The sequence below is a fragment of the Orcinus orca genome, chromosome 20, assembly GCF_937001465.1.
Source record: "Orcinus orca chromosome 20, mOrcOrc1.1, whole genome shotgun sequence".
NCBI classification, from domain to species: Eukaryota; Metazoa; Chordata; class Mammalia; order Artiodactyla; family Delphinidae; genus Orcinus; species Orcinus orca.
Genome location: NC_064578.1, coordinates 34,026,068 through 34,041,277, shown reverse-complemented (window position 1 = coordinate 34,041,277; position 15,210 = coordinate 34,026,068). Strand labels below are relative to the sequence as shown.

At 43.2% G+C, this 15,210-nt stretch overlaps 1 long non-coding RNA gene across 1 annotated transcript in view; it reads right to left on the bottom strand.

The window, feature by feature from the left end:
* Positions 1-863: 863 nt before the first annotated feature.
* LOC125962722 (uncharacterized) overlaps positions 864-15,210 on the bottom strand; it is a 35,619-nt gene continuing 21,272 nt past the window's right edge. Inside the window, exons 2-3 of the long non-coding RNA XR_007474363.1 lie at positions 10,605-10,687; positions 864-886 (exon numbers count right to left, since the gene is read on the bottom strand). This is a non-coding gene — a long non-coding RNA (uncharacterized LOC125962722). The remainder of the gene's footprint in view (positions 887-10,604; positions 10,688-15,210) is intronic.

The following is a 15,210-nucleotide window of genomic DNA, read 5'->3' as shown; positions in this document are numbered from 1 at the left end:
AAGTTAGCCAATTCAGGATTTCCAGTTATATAAGCCAACCCAGTCCCCTTGTTTTAAGGTAACTTGAGCTGGGTTCCACGTCACTGGCAATGGGAGAAGTCCACAGTAGTACCATGCATTTTAGGCAGATGTCAGATACTATTCAGCACGAGCTACTCAGAACAGAAACCTCAGAAAGACTACTGAGTTCAGAGTGCTTATTATGACAACTTTCAGGCTCTAACTGTGGCCACCTAACTTGGTTGAAGAGCTTCTCTAAACTTCTCCCTGTATTAAAACTTAAGGCAACTCTTCAAGAGAAATAGCACCCACTGAACCTCAAAGCGCCTCTCCTCACCTTCTGAAATCTTAATATTCATTAAAAATATGACAACAGGGCTTCCCTGGTGGCGCAGTGGTTGAGAGTCTGCCTGCTGATGCAGGGGACACGGGTTCGTGCCCCGGTCCGGGAAGATCCCACATGCCGCGGTGCGGCTGGGCCCGTGAGCCATGGCCGCTGAGCCTGCACGCCCAGAGCCTGTGCTCCGCAACGAGAGAGGCCACAACAGTGAGAGGCCCACGTACTGCAAAAAAAAAAAAAAGACAACAAACACTGCAATTGCCCTAAACTGTCCTGCTTCCTCAGGAGAACTCCTGTGGAAGCATGAGAGCTACAGCTAACATTGTACTCCTGGTGGGAAGCACTGACCTGGCTGCAGAAGGAGACTTCCTGTCCTCTCACCTATCAAAGGGGACTTGGACTTGGCAGGAACCGGGGGAGGAGGGCCTGGGAAGGATCTCTTTCTGGGGGTTGGAAGGAGTGGAGGCGGCTTGCCCATGATGGGGGTATTCCTGCCTTGAAATGAGGAATGAGCGCTCCTGGCCAAAGGATTTGGCATCTCCAAACCTGGAAAAATGAAGAAAACAAATGGAAAGCAGAAGCCTGCTGCAGAGCCCAGCAAGCTGCACAAAGGACAACTCAGGCATTTCCAGGAAGACCTTCCCTTCTTCTGACTGAGAAGTTTCTATAATCAAAAGGCAGCAGGATGTTAGCTAGACTTACTGCGATGCACACCACACAATATATACAAATACTGAATCATTATGTTGTACACCTGAAACTAATATATGTTATGTGTCAATTAAATCTCAATTAAAATAAATTTTAAAATAAATAAAATAAGCACTCAGGAAAAAGAAACAAAGAAACAAAACTGTTATGTTTTAAGCTTATGGGTCCCCTCCCCACCCTGAGAAAGTGAGTTCAATAAAAGTGTACAAAAATAAAACACATGCTGCATTTTATAAGCATAATAATTTATTTAAAGCTTTAACATGGTCCTGCGACTTCAGCTACTTTTCCCTACAAGGGACAAGTGATTATTTTCTTCTCACCTACTTAACTCAAAACAAGCAATCTGAAAAGTCACTACTTCAAAGACTCCACTTGTAGCTAGAGTGCTCTTTAAAATCAGCGAGATTAGGAACTGCTTATTCACATTCACCATACACTTCCAAGTACTCTTAAAAATGTCTCAACAAACAACAAACTTAGAATCAGAAAAATAAACTGATAGGGAACTGGAACTATTTCCTCCGTGTCCATCTATATAGAGAGGTCATCCTATTTATGTATTAAAAATCTGGTTCAAGAGAAAATTTAGCTACAGAAGAAGCACTTTCGTCTATAAAGGTTAAACATTACAACAGTATATTCTGGGCTTCCCTGGTGGCGCAGTGCTTAAGAATCCGCCTGCCAATGCAGGGGACACAGGTTTGAGCCCTGGTCCAGGAAGATCTCACAAGCCGCAGGGCAACTAAGCCTGTGTGCCACAACTACCGAGCCTGCTCTCTAGAGCCCGCAAGCCACAGCTACTGAAGCCCGTACACCTAGAGCCCGTGCTCCTCAACAAGAGAAGCCACCACAATGAGAAGCCCGAGCACCGCAATGAAGAGTAGCCCCCGTTCACCGCAACTAGAGAAAGCCCGTGTGCAGCAACAAAGACGTAACTCAGCCATAAATAAATTATTTTTTTTAAAAAATGAATAAGATAAAAAACAACAACAGTGTATTCTCAACTGGAACACATTCAAATCAGACACCTTTGTATTACACAGGTATATTCTCTCAACTGAATGAAAAGCTTTTAGTTTTCTTTTATACATGGATTCGTAGAAACGGATCTTCTGGGGTTTAAAATGGGGAAGGAAAGGGGACAGTGCCAAATACCTTCCAGTTGTCCTTTCCTGGTCTTCAGGTAGTCAATGAGCAGGTTCAGTTCATTCTTGTACAAATGTCTGCCCTCATTCAACAGGAAGAGAAGATGCTGAACGCCCGAAGGGACACAGTAGCTGGTAAGGCACTCCCTGGCCAAGAAGTCATCTACCAGATCACCAGCCCTCAGAGAAATGCCAGTGTGTTCCTGCTGCTCCTGTTTAGCGAAAAATCTCCTATATTCTTTAGCCTCCAGCATGAGGGCGTCCTCCAGAGGCATATGATGATCTACTAGGGATAAGAAAGAGCCTGCTTTACATCAAATGGGTGCCCTGATTGCTTTAAAATCACATTTACAAAAAGACAAGAGGAAAAGCAATCAGAAAAGAACATAGTTAATCTAATGACATGTTATTTAAACTGTTTCAGCTTTCAGTACAGATGTGACTATCTACTGATTCAAGAAAGAGATTGGCACCCTCAACAGCAGGTGCTCTGTCGGATTTCAAAATCAAACATTACATTCTGTTTCAAAATTATAACATGTGACAGCTCGATGTACTGTTTCAATACAAACCCTGATTTCACAATTGGATAGCTTCGTGCTAAGCTAACGAGAGAGAAAGAGAAAGAGAGTGAGGGAGAGGGAGAGAGGGAGGAATAGGTGGCATGTATGTCAACGGGAATTCTTATGGATAAACAAACAGCCTAAAAATAAGACAGGATGCAACTTTAACCATCGCTGGCTATTGGAAAAGCTAAAAAAAAAAAAAAAAAAGGTGAAGGTTTTCATTTGGTTCCAGCAATGAGAGTGTATGACTTGAGTGTGATTCACAGAACAAACAACCAGGACCTGAGAATGGCAGCCTTTAGATGGTAGAGTAGGGTGAAAAATGAGTCAAGCAGGGACTGCTGTGTTTCATTATGAACCTTTTAGTGTTTATCTTTTAACTTTGTATATGCAGTACTTTGAGAAAAGGTGGACAGACACGCTGTGCAGGGCTTCTAGGTTCTGTCAGTGTAGCATGAGGAGTAACGCACATCCTTTACGTGGCTCCAGTCTTTGGCTCAGGTCTATGAGATCTTAAACCGTACTGAAAGCCTTTCCAGGTCAGGTCAGGAGTGCTCTAAATATTACATAAAAAATAAATTCTATGTACATTGTAGATATGATATGTCTCTACCTCTGTGTGGTATTATCAAAATTAATTTGTAAAAGAGCTCCATTTAATTGACATAAAAGTAAGCAATTATAAAAAAATAAAATAAATAAATAAATTCTAGACACCAAGAGCAGCTTTTACATAACGTCATGACTGTAGTCAATGCAAGGTATCTTCTGATCTCTGCAAGGTTTATCTACTGAGAATAAGACTTAATAAAAGTTTAATTTTAAATGGGAGGCCCTTATGCTATCTTGCCATATATCACCTGCTTCTGAACAAATTTAGGACCCAAGGGACACCACAGAGCTACAGTGGAGATCAGTATCTGGCTAAATCTTAAATCATGTTTATTAAGGTTACATTTAGGAAGAAATATGAATATGTATTTGTCTTCAGGTGCTGAAGTTTCATTGTTTGACTATTTTACATATTTGTCTCCGCACAGAAGCAGCTCCACACGCTTTTGAATGACAGCTGCATGCAAGGTATGGAGCAAACTGTTGGCTATAAAGCATTGTGAAAGACAGCCCAGCTAATAATCTTGCTGAAATAGATGTAGCTTATAGGAGAAAACAGAGTGTTCTTTTTACTTATGATCTGAGTTCAATAATTAAATTCATGGATGAGAAATGAAACATTTACCTATTAATACTATTCTGGACATGAAAAAGAAACTATCTTCTTGAAGTAGTGCGGGTTTTAAGTACTTTAGTATTCGACAAATTATTCAACCTACTTACTTGAGTGAGAATTTTCTAAAGATCTTGCATGAACATAACAAGTAAGTAATCAGATGTGATTAGTCTTTTGTACAACCTGTTCAAGCCATACTGCTGCCCACCCTCAGCCCAGGAGATTGGGATTTGTAATTTTTGAAAACATGCATTTTCAGAACTTATGTATGATGTAAATATGGTTTAGTCTTATTATTTCTTTAAAATACATTAGACATTTTCTATGCTTAGAAAAACTGCAATTTCATACTCTTGAGTGTTGAGCAAGAGGTGGCCAGGTGGGTGGGGTGACTACAAGGAGGTAAAGCAAATGGAATGGTCAGAATAAAAGCATCGCAGCACCCCCAAGAAGATGGAGAGCAAGTGTTCCTCACGTTTGCTTTTTCAGACCCAGTATTATAGCTGGATTATAGAACATCAGTCCTACACTGACCTCTCCGCAGGCTCCAGGAGCTATAAGCAGTATATAAATCCAGCTACTTACTAGCGCTTCACAAGGTCTCTGCCCAAAGGAAGGATCATCTGACTTAGCAATGAAAATCCTACCCTGCTAAGGAGACTCGAGCTGGGATGGACATTCCAGGGCCAGCTTGAGAAGTGTGCCTGGCTGCTGCTCACTCAGACAGAGGAAGGAAGCAGGGGGAGCCTGACATCCTGGAGAGTGCCTGGCACACAGGAGGAACTCAAGAACAGAGCAGTACCAAGATGAGAGGACTAGAAAACCCACACTTGTCTGCGTAAGACTCTAGTCAAGCTGCTAAGGGCCCTCCACAAGGCAGCCCGCTCCGCTCTTGAAGCAGCAGCTCTGACCAGGAGGGAGAGGCTGAGGGTGGTCTAGGATGGGTGCATCTGCCGAAGACTGGGTATTTTAGGGAGGAAAAGAGAGTTCATTTTTGTGAACTCTCATAAGCCTAAGAATAGTTAAATGTTTGAGATATCCTGGAGAAAGCAAAGTTGGCAAGAAAGGTCGTGTAAGAGATGGGGCTTCCCTGGTGGCGCAGTGGTTGAGAGTCCACCTGCTGATGCAGGGGACACGGGTTCGTGCCCCAGTCCGGGAAGATCCCGCATCCCGCGGAGCGGCTGGGCCCGTGAGCCATGGAAGCTGAGCCTGCGCGTCTGGAGCCTGTGCTCCGCAACGGGAGAGGCCACAACAGTGAGAGGCCCGCGTACCGGAAAAAAAAAAAAGAGAATGCAGGGGATGATGAACGGGGGATGACGAACAGGGGATGATGAACAGGGAGACTTACGATCACCAATTGTAGAAAAAATGATGGTGGGATCTGTTCAAAAGTTCTATCGACACATAAGAGAACTGAATTGGTTACATAATATTTTGGATGAGATATTTTTGATTCTTAAATAAGAAGCAATAAAGACAATTTAAGTCTCAGTTGTCTCTAATACACCAAAGAGTACTCTGTGATAACTATTCAAGTAATTTTTCCTAACTGAATTCAGTTTAGCTACTGACAAATGTGAACCTTCAAAGTGTACCAGCATACAAAGAAAAAATATTACATTTCTAAAGGAGGATCTATTTTAAATGATTGTTCTATACTGAGCTAAACTTACTTTTGATAGACTCATGAAGCATAACTACGGCGCAAGAGACTGTTCAGCAAGAATACAAAATGGGGACCCATCGTCTCTAACTTCCTGGAGTGCTTGAGAGAGGCCTGACTCTGAGGCAAGGTGAATCATTTCCACCACGAGACCATGATCCTGCAACCGATTACCTACGACTGTTGCATATTCCCTTAAAATACACACACACACACACACACACACACACACACACACACACATACACGCAAGAAAAAGGTGGGTTACTTTCAATCAAACAACCGGAAAAAAAAACTATGTCACCAAGCAGTTGTTCCACAGATACTTTGATGCACCACAAATTTAAGTAAGTGAGGGGCAAGATACTATATTTTTATTGTGCTTAGATAAGTGACGTGGAAGATGCCATATTTTCCCAAAAATCATGCATGCCCTACAACTTGTTTTTGTTCTCAGGCATGCTGAAAACATTCTAGGGTTTGTTATCCATCTGATGGAATCAGTTAAGAGGACTGGAGGCAACTCCAACCAAAACAAAACTCACTTTTTTGAAAACGTAGTGTCCTCATATGGTTGATTATGTACATGATTTTATAAAGAAAGCAGAGTATGTCAAAGCCTTGTTTTTGTGGGGCATGACGTCCTGGGTAAGCACCATGAATGTGGCCAGCGTTTTTCAAAATGGAATCATTCAAGTGTTATTTGATGAAGTCATTTCAATTTAAAGACCATGAAAGAAAACGTAAAATTGTATCTTCAGAAAAATGAGAGAATGCTCATTTACACTTAGTTCCCAGGATAGACCAGTACCTGTTGAGGTTACTACCACTGAGACAATCCCTTGCTGAAGAGTAAACGGATGATACTGGAGTTAACCATCTCAGTCAACATCAGCAACCCCAGAACTAACCTTGGATCAAAGCCCAGTCATCTCATCACCTATTTCCTTAGCCTCGGTCCTCAAGTCCTGAAGAATCCTAGACCTCTCCTTTGGGTTTATGCTTCCACTCCTCCCCAGTACTTGCTTAGAAACCTGCAACGGCCTCCTACCACATCTTTTAGCCTCGATTCTTTTCCCCACTCCAATCCACCCTACATGTCAGTCTGAGTAATCCCATGAAAAGTACTGCTTTCAAAAATGCCACAATAGGGGCTTCCTAGAGGACTAGAAAACCCACACTTGTCTGGGTAAGACTCCAGGCGAGTCTTAAGAGTCCGCCTGCCCATGCAGGGGACACGGGTTCGATCCCCGGTCCGGGAAGATCCCACATGCTGCGGAGCAACTAAGCCCGTGCACCACAACTACTGAGCCTGCACGTCACAACTACTGAAGCCCATGCACCCTAAAGCCCATGCTCTGCAACAAGAGAAGCCACCGCAATGAGAAGCCAGCGCACCGCAACGAAGAGTAGCCCCCACTCACCACAACTAGAGAAAGCCCACGTGTAGCAATGAAGACCCAATGTGGCCAAAAATAAATCAATTTTTTTAAAATTTTGTTTATTTTTTTATACAGCAGGTTCTTATTAATTACCCATTTTATACATATTAGTGTATATATGTCAATCCCAATCTCCCAATTCATCACAGCACCACCATCCCACTCTGCTGCTTTGCTCCCTTGGTGTCCATACGTTTGTTCTCTACATCTGTGTCTCCATTTCTGCCTTGCAAACCGGTTCATCTGTACCATCTTCCTAGGTTCCACATATATGCATTAATATACGATATTTGTTTTTCTTTTTGTGACTTACTTCACTCTGTGGGACAGTCTCTAGATTCATCCACGTCTCTACAAATGACCCAATTTCGTTCCTTTTTATGTCTGAGTAATATCCCATTGTACATATGTACCACATCTCTTTATCCATTTGTCTGTCGATGGGCATTTAGGTTGCTTCCATGAAAAAATGCCACAGTAACTGTTCAGCATCCTAAACTTCTTACCCTAGCTTCCAAAGTCCTGGCAAGACATGGCTCCAACCTATCTTGAGAGGTCTTGTAACCCACTGAGCTTCAAACATCCTGTTTCTCTTCCCAAATTTAATTTCTTGTGATCTCAGGACAATCAACTCTCCCCACACTTTTTCCAGCTGTGCTTTCCCTGCCATTCTGTTGCTAGACTCTAAGCAGTTCTCACCTCAAAGGCCCAGCTCAAATGATATTATTCCCTGAAACCTCCTTGATCCAACTCATTGGCCCTCACAATGGTAATCTACTCTTCCCTATGTGTATACTCTGCTTAGAGTACATTCCATCTTGTACTTGTTATTTGTGCACATTTTATCTTATTAGACTGCATGTGGTCCAAATAGGGATTGTTGCTTAATTATCTTTATGTTTCTCTCTGTGCCCAGCACAAAGCTTTCCATGTAACAGTGCACAAAATGTATATTTTGTGAATGAAAAATTAATATGATGGAAGGAAAAATGCTTTTCTTGGCAATTTAGGAGAGTATGGATGATTTCAGAAAATAAATTCAAGAGGAAAACAAGAAAAACATGACACGATTCATATTTACAGAGTGACAGCCCATGAGTCAAAATTATCATACAAAAAGATCACCACAAAAATAATTCACATTAGGGCCTTCCCTACTAAGCCCGTGCGCCACAACTACTGAGCCTGCACTCTAGAGCCCACAAGCCACAACTACTGAGCCCATGTGCCACAACTACTGAAGCCCGTGCCCCTAGAGCCCGTGCTCTGCTGCAAGAGAGGCCACTGTGATGACAAGCCCGTGCACTGCAATGAAGAGTAGCCCCCGCTCACTGCAACTAGAGAAAGCCCGCACGCAGCAATGAAGACCCAACGCAGCCAAAAATAAAATAAATAAATTTTTTAAAAATAAATAAGAAATTCACATTAGATGATATGATCTGAAAATTAATTACCATTTTGGGATATAAAGGAATGAATTAGCTGACGAATCGATCACTCCAAGTCTTTCCGACGTTGAAGAGACAAGACAGCTGGCAGCACAGCCTAGTTCACAAGTTGCCTGGCAGATGCAGATCCCACACAGCAGAGTTTCTAAGCTGCATCCACCAGGATCCTAATCCATGGCTAAATGCCAGACCTGCGGAATGCCAGGCAGAGGAGTGACCGCCACTCCAGATGGAGCGGGGAGAAGACCAATCTCCAGGACTCCTCCCCACCACAAAACTCTGCACTCAATACCAGTCAGCCTGGCTCCAGAGATGAGAAGGTGGCAAGGGTATCAGGGTCGTGCATGTCGAATGGCAGCTGGAGTCACTCACAATTCTGAAAGAAGTGCAAGATGCTACAAGACGGGTGTGATTCTTGTTACAAGTTTTGAGAAAGCTAATGTAGTTGAAGATTAATGTAGTTTCCCTGGCTGGTGCAGAGTATGGTAGCAAAGTTGCCAAATGCTGAGGGAAAACAAAGCTACTAGGCATGCTGAGTCTTTACTGCCTCTGGGTTCAAAATTAGTTTGAATTACTACATGATCAACTTAATCCAGGGCACGCCTGGGTGTCGTCCAATTATTAAAGGGAAATGCCATAATTTCCTAATGTAAAGGGAACTGGCCTCTCCCACCCTCCCCATGCTATGACTGACCTCATTTCTTCTAGCGTGCTGTCTCCCAAGGTCCAACCCAAATAATCCTCCAAACAAAATGGAGCTACAATTTTGCTTCACAAACTCAGAGTAAAGCTGCTATCTACAAATAAAGTAGATTTCCATAAAGGAGATATCACAGAATAAAAATTCTGAGTCAATTTTAAATTGCATATTTTCATATTAAAAAAAGTGAGAAATCCAATGCTGCCTTAATGCTGGATTATGTTTTGTATATGCCTGGTCTCCTATTCAGGAATAATTAGTTATCATGTCTGGGTCTTCAGTATCACTCACTAAGTACCTAGCCTGGAGTAACTATACAAACCTCCAGCCAACCATTTGTCTACGTGCCAGGCTGTCTGCCAAGCACTATGAAACCCGACATAACCCAGAGACACAGTTATCATCACATATTAAGTCCCCATTTGCCCTCAAGTGCCAGCCAATGGTGTGCAGGGCACTACATGAGCCCAAAGTACGAGCTGGACACTGACCAGGCTGCAATTGCGCTTAAGCGGCCCACATGAGTTAGGCAGGCGGAGAAGAGGGAACGGCACCCCATGTTGAAGCAAGAACAGCACAAAGGCTGAGGGGAACTCAACAAGCAGTTAAGAAATGAGGGGACCCTTCTCTGAAGATCAGTGAGAGCGACTTTTTGGCACACTACACTAGATGGTCAGCACACCAGGGAAGGGGTTTGTCCGTTGTTTGCTCAAGTATCCCCCAGAGCCTAGATCTGTGGCTGGCACAGGGAACCTAACCCTAAAAATAGCTTTGGTTTTTTTTCTGATTATAAAATTAATATATGCTCACTGTAGAAAACTTGGGCAATACAGAAAAAGTGAATAAGACAGTCATCTTCAGAAATCTCCCCACCCACACAGGATGCCTCTACCACCAGTTTGGTAAACCCAACAGGATAGTCTTGTAATTCCTAAAGCAGTGCTCTAGCAGAGCATTTTGAGAGTTTCAGCTCTCAGCGACTTATGTACGTAAGGCTGAACACTTCGTTATTTGTTTTTACACAACCTCACTTGACACGCTAAAAAGAAACAAATCTACCTCTGTTCTTTGTCGACAGAAACAATAATGCAATCTGAAGGCCTCTCTTGATCACACTCTTGCTGAATCACTTGATAAAAGTGCTGGAAAAGCCCCTCTTTCTGAGCAGCCCTGACGCTGGCATCATCTGGAAAATATTGATGAATTCATGTTTTTTGCAAGGCCAAAAGCAATGCACTGGTGAGCAAAAACTCTCCAAAAGAAAGGTTTCCAGGGTTTCTTACAAAAGTGTAAATGAAAGACGACACCTCTACAAAAAATAGACAAGGAAAACATAAGATTCTCAACAAGACTCTTACCTAACTGAGGGTACTGGCACAGTGCATGGCTATCTCCATTCCCTTTTGAATAATCAGCCACCTTCCGCCATAATTCTTCAATGCTGCTGGAGGCGTGAAAATATTAATAGTTCACACAAACATGGTCTCCCTCTAAACGTGTCCCCAAAAGCCAAAAAATAAACACCAGATTACCAAGTGAAGTATATAGGCACCTAAATAAAGCCTGTGTCTATTTAAACATAAAATGACACTCAATAATCTGTTCTCATTTTAGAATACTATTAGTTTCTGGGATTTTTTTGCCCTTTTCCATTCATTTCCTCTTGTCTGTTACAACAAAAAGTTCTAAATGGTGCCATTGATCTTTGTCAGGTAAGACTCAGATACAGACAAAGAGTGAGACTCACACTTTAAGGTGTTTATTCTAAAGGAAATGAGATCATTTTATTTGAAGCGTTCATCTTTTAAAGAAGGTGACATTATCTCTGAAGGTTTTCACTGGATATGGGTACAAGATGATTCAACAAGATCTGCTCACATTACTCCTAAACATTCTAGAGCTCCTGTGAGTAAGCTATTTTCCCTTGCTAAGGGCATGCAAAATAGTGCACAGACGTGGCATAATCCATCAGCCATCTAAAGTAGTCCCCTTTGCTGTGATTTAACAAGAAACGGGGCATTCGATGCACTATGTCCCCTAAATCAGGCATTATTACTGCAGCTCCCCAGCATCCAGACACCAATGTTTCATCCACAAGGAATGTCCTGCCAGGGAAAGAACCCCTGGGCAGGCAGCAATTAGCTCTTTTCTCACTAGAGGTATCGCACTGCATGGCAAAGGGGCACAGAACACCTCAGTCAAACCATGACTACTCAGCAAGCTGCCAACGAGCATCGATCCTTTGCTCTTCCCCTGTACGATGTTCAATCAGGTCGTGTCCACATCCAACCTCCTGACAGAGCAGAGTCGCAGCTCCAGACTTTCAGATGCAAAGCTTTTGCCTGAGTCCATGCCTCCCCAACTGCCCTGAGCTACACAAGAATGCCCCCCTCCCCCAAGCAGGTTCTATCTTTTTAAGCATTTTTTTTTTAATGATTGCTTTTTTTGGGGAGGGGGTTGTTTTGTTTTGTTTTTGTTTTTTTGCAGTATGCGGGCCTCTCACTGCTGTGGCCCCTCCCGCCGCGGAGCACAGGCTCCGGACGCGCAGGCTCAGCGGCCATGGCCCACAGGCCCAGCTGCTCCGCGGCATGTGGGATCCTCCCGGACCGGGGCACGAACCCGCGTCCCCTGCGTCGGCAGGCGGACTCTCAACCACTGCGCCACCAGGGAAGCCCTTAATGATTGCTTTTTAATTAATTTATTTATTTGGCTGTGTTGGGTCTTCATTGCTACACGCGGGCTTTCTCTAGTTGCGGTGAGGGGGGGATACTTTTCGTTGTGGTGCACGGGCTTCTCATTGCGGTAGCTTCTCTTGTTGTGGAGCACGGGCTCTAGGCGCGCGGGCTTCAGTAGTTGTGGCACGCGGGCTCTAGAGTGCAGGCTCGGTAGCTGTCGTGCACGGGCTTAGCTGCTCCACGGCTTGTGGGATCTTCCCAGACCAGGGCTTGAACCCATCTCCCCTGCTCTGGCAGGCGGATTCTTAACTACTGTGCCACCAGGGAAGTCCCTCCACAGGCCATTCTTCAGGCTGCCTGCTTTCTCCAACCTTTGCTACACTGTGCTCTTGCTGGCTTTCCCTCAAACTTCATACACTTACTTTCTCTTAGTGAAGTGGCATGTAAACTCCCCACATCCCCCTAAGTAATTAGAGAGGACTGGGAGGCGCCCCAGAAGCTGGTTCAGCCAGGAAAGGCAGTGTAGTGTTGAAATTGCAACTGCCTGGGTATGAATCTCAGCTCCTTCACTTACTAACCAGGAAAGCCTGAACGAGGTACTTAACATCGTTATGCCTCAGTTTCCTCACCTATAAAATGGGGATATTAGGAGAACCTGCCCCTAAGTGTGGCTATGAATTAAATGAGTTACTACAGGTAAATCCCATAGAATGGTGCCTGATGCAGAGTGGGCCCTCAGCAGATGTAAGCCTTTATTATCCACCTCTGCCTTTAGGTTTCTTTCAGGCCCAGGGCTAAGAAAATCTCTCCTTCAGAAGATTGTCTAACAGTGCAAGCATGCTAAGTCTCCTCTTCAGGAAATACTACCTGAGAGAAGCTAACCTCCATCAATAGTCACTCCTGAAGTCTACACTGCCAAGTGCTTCCACAGTTGAGGAAAGCATTTTTCAATTTTGAATTATTAATCTAATCTGACACAAATCTCCTCTGTAATGCAGGCAAGAAAGAGACCCTGTCAAGGTTCATACATTCAAAAATCAATTCAAATACAGTTCAAGGAAGCGTGCTTTTACCACAACTACAGAGGTAGATCCAAGGCAAGAATGCTGAGCTTCCATGTTGATTTACCCATTTAGTTTCTTAGAAAAACTCCACTGCTGAATGTGGAGGACAGAGTAAACTAAATAAGATAACCTTCAAAAAAGGTTTACTTACTTTGGGATACCACACAGCAGTCAAGAACAATGAGGATGAATAATCCTCTGTGACATAATGTTGAGTGAAAGAAGTTCCAGAACAATATACCAGTGTGAGCCATTTAAGTTACAAGCAAGGGAAAAAAAATTGGGTGAGTTCTGAAAAGAGATTTTTCACTTTTTAGTACCAGACACTTTTACATCTATTTATCCATTTCTTGGGTTAAAAAAATTTTTAAGTGACTTTTCTTTATATACCGGGCTCTGGAGTACTGATCTGTTTCACAATAAAATAAATTTACATTTTTTGAGCACATACCAATAGTTAGATGGTAGCAGAGAAAAGGTGTGGAGGTGTGGAAGAAGGAAGTCTTAGAAGGGAGTCTAGGGCCTGCTACAGATAACCCCCCAAGGGGGTCGCCCAGGTGGAGTTGACTGACAAGCCCACAAAGAAAAGGCCTGGGGGGCTGAGTCCCTTCAGGCTGCAAGTCTGTTTTAGTTCCTAGAATCCAAATGTCTATGGAAAGGTGAAAGTTAAAGCAGAATGGCTTAAAATCATCAAGTTGACCTGAGGGACTTCCCAAAAAGCAAATATTAATAACATCAATTTTAACAAACACATAAGTCTGCACAGCAAGACCACATCTAAATTATTACTAAAGCTTTTAGCAAATTGAGCCACAACAATAACATTTTACCTTAGCATGTCTTCACCCTTCTTTAAGTAGCCCTCTTGGGGAGAATAAGAAGTCAGCGGAAAAGGTTTATATGGCTCACTGCTAAAAAACCAACAAAGACAAAATTACACTTAAGAAGAAATTATTTCCCATCGCCCTCACATCGGTTTCCACAGTTCTGGTACACTCAAAGGTGATTAAGTCTTCAGTTCAACTGGGTTTTAAAAACTCCAACAATGGTTTTTCTCAATACTTTTTTTTCAGAACCCTTACTTTATTCTGTAATACCTATTTCTATTTTTGTCTCATTTGTTTGCTCAACGGCTTTTGCAGAGTTGACAACTGAAGGCTCAGTTCTGTCACAAGGAAAGACCATTATAAACTCACCGACAGCAAGGAGCTCCAACACAATGAACCTGATTTGCCTGACTGAGCCGAACTAAACTTTTTAGTATGCAATGCTGGTGGTGTTTGGCAATTATGAAAAATGATAATCACTATTGTTTTTTAAAAGCTTTTCTTTGCCAGATGCTCCAACAATAACACCATAAGTTTTTGTGGATTTTCTGCCACCTTTAATGTATCTGACACTAACTCCACAATGGAGCTTATGAAAGAAAATTCCTAAATGATTCATGTGTATCAACTGCAAGTATTAAACATCCTCGATTAAGGCTACTGGGGAATTCCCTGGCAGTCCAGTGGTTAGGACTCCACGCTTCCACTGCTGAGACCCCGGGTTTGATCCCTGGTCGGGGAACTAAGATCCCACAAGCTGCACAGCATGGCCAACAAAAAGACTGCTGTTCTATTTACGTGCCAAATGCATTTTGACATACTTCCTCTTTGACACCTTCCTCCTCATTCAAAGTTATGCAGTTAGTGAATAACATAGATTTAAATCTAAGACAAGAATAAAAGGCAAAACCTAAGAAGCAAGTGCCTGCTCCAAATTGTTAGCTGGAAGAAACAAGGGGCTGAACAAGATTAACTGCTATAAATTTGGACTGAGAGGGTTAAACAGTTACTAGAAAGATTTCCATTTCCGAAAAGGATAAGGAGCACAGATGCTCCACTCGACCCTCTTCTCGATGATCCCAGCCAAGTTTGAAGGCCATGAGAAGGAATAAGCAGATGGTTCAATGTGAGTAAGTCAAAAGGAAGTTGCATTTGCCTTATCTGGCTTCCTAGCAACTAGACTGAATGATGCCAAGAAAGCCAGCCTGCTCTAAGGAGAAACGCTGCAGGATACTTGGAACCCAGCGGTCGGGCAGGGGAGAGAAGGCCTCCAGACACACCCACCTGGCACAATGAACCCCGTGCCTGCTGACACCCACACTTCCCACCTCACCGGGTCCTCCCGTTTCCCTCGAAGTACCCTCTCCAGCCTCCCTGGCCATGCTAATGTCTGGCACC